General features: G+C 36.2%; 1 protein-coding gene across 1 annotated transcript in view; it reads left to right on the plus strand.

The window, feature by feature from the left end:
* Positions 1–2,457, plus strand: part of LOC101849264 (uncharacterized transporter slc-17.2) — a gene marked incomplete in the record, with an annotated part of 21,209 nt that overhangs the window by 5,963 nt on the left and 12,789 nt on the right.

Below are 2,457 nucleotides of genomic sequence, written 5' to 3' on the forward strand. Positions count from 1 at the left end.
CACACACACACACACACACACACACACACACACATACTCATACACGTGCATACACACAAACACACACATATGAGTACATATACACACAGATGCACATCAATACATACACATACATACACACGAAAACCACACACATACACATGCATGCACACTCAAAAATACATACATACATACACATGTATACACACATGCTTTCACAACACTCACCCATCCACATTCACCCACAAACACACACCCATACATGCACACACACACACACACACACACACACACACACACACACACACACACACACACACACGCATCCTCTCCTCCACACACAACTGTTCAAGTAACCATAATAATGCAGTAGTATGCTTGCCTCTCACTTACAGGCTCAAAGTCACATGCATTCTATACATGTCCTGGATCGATAACAACATCTATATATATGTAAATAAACAATGATTTTTAATTGAGTAAGATACGTGGCAAGTATTCTGATCGTAACTTGTGGTGTTCTAATATTGCACTCTAGTTCATATGGAGACTTATTATAAGACGATTAATTAAGATGGCAGAAGTTTAATAGGTAATTGTAAAAATGACCTTCTGTGTCTTTGTTTGTTACAGATCATCTTAATTCTTCTTTCTTATATTTTTATTTGAGGGAACAGTGGATGTTGGTGGTTCAAAAAGATGATATTGATTTCTCTTGTGCAAGCGAATATATATAATTCATCGAGGTAAGGAAATGTAGCCTAGATGTTGAAATTTTGCGCTCTCTCCGTATTAGTCGATTCCATTATACGTTATCTTGATGTCTTACGTTCCCAGCCCATGCTGTCAAACAGAAATTAATCAAACTTTCCATTGTTGGATGTTAGAATATGGACGTCATAATTTATCAACTTTAAAATGCATAAGCATCCTCAGAAAAAATGTAGTATTTTTTTAAATATACATTAGAAAAGTGTGGAGATGCTAGTCCAGTTTGTTGTCAACGGTAACTCCCAAATCCTTCGCTGTATTTTGATTTCCAACATTTGTCTAAATTTTTTTCAAGCCAGAGGTGACCCCAAATAAAGTCATTTTGAATTTCAAAAGTATTGTTTGTATTTTAATTTCCAACAAGCCTTTGTTATTAAGGAAACACGTATTTTGATGTTTTTCAACTTTAAAAAAAATAAGAAAAAAAAACACAACTAAAAACATACATGTAATTGAAAAATAACCCTGCATAACGTTTGAGTCGAAAACAGAGAGAAAATCGACATTCCTACCCTTTCCATCCTGCCCCTCCCCCAGCCTTTTTTTCTCACTTTAAAAAAACAATACCCCCCCCCCCAACGATAGAAAATGGTAATCATTGATCTTTTGAATTGCATTATTGTGGACATTTTCATTGTGATCACTAAATTATAATTAGTCTAATGTTTTCTAATTGAACCTCCATGTAATTCAATCTTCACCCCCATTCCCAATCCTACATCTACTGAGCCTTTGGGTTTCTACTAAAGAAGAATAATGAGGCAATTATGAACAAAAGTAATGCCATTCTGCACTTTGTCAATGTTCTGATTTTGATATCTAAATCATCGTTGTGTCATAGTTTAACCCGCTTAGACAATATTTCGGTAAACTTTCTATAATGTTTTCATGATAAAATAATATATTACCATTATCATCTACACAATGACATTAGGTTTTTGTCGAAGGTTAAGGGACCACCCAAAATGAGTCTACTAACACAATTTAGAACACTAGCACCCATAGTCTGTGCGCGGAAGCATCCAATTTAGTTACAGTAGTAGTCTCCGCCCCTGTAAAATTCCCCCAGACCTTCCATTAACATGATTATGTTCAGAAAAGTGGGTCAAAGGACTCAGCCAGGAGGTTTAGGTTAAATACACTGAAATGGATATCATTCCACATCCGTTGACCTCGACAAGCGAAGAAAGACCTAGTCGGACTGAACCTGTGTACAATCACACAAAGAAACGACTAACGTTACTATAAATTATTCTTGGGCGTCTGGACTGTGGCCGGGAGATAAGAAATTGCAGTCTCAATTAAAAACGCTTTTGTAAAATATACAAAATAAAAATTAACTAAAAAAATAAAAAGAAACTTTTCCCGAACACAGACCCTTCTAGGGATTCCAGCTGGTAAGTGTTCAAAGTGCTTGTTTGAGGGGTATTCTTTTGTCGCGATTAAGGGCCGGAAGCGAACACGTCAGTTGCACGAAAAGATGGAACTGGAATCGGCCCTTTTAAATTAAAGAGAGAGCTTGAGGTTTTTCTGAGCGCATGGTCCGATTTGTGTGTGTATTCATACATTTTATGGACACTCAAAGCGGCTTTGCACGCGTCTTTTTTCAACGAAAAGACAAATTCTAATTTTCTTCTGGAGGTCTTCGGTATGTAGTTTTAAGTCAATTAGGGTTTTTTTTTTGTTGGTTTAGTATTTTTTTTTGGG

This window comes from Aplysia californica, unplaced genomic scaffold (genome assembly GCF_000002075.1).
Source record: "Aplysia californica isolate F4 #8 unplaced genomic scaffold, AplCal3.0 scaffold00020, whole genome shotgun sequence".
Classification (NCBI taxonomy): Eukaryota; Metazoa; Mollusca; class Gastropoda; order Aplysiida; family Aplysiidae; genus Aplysia; species Aplysia californica.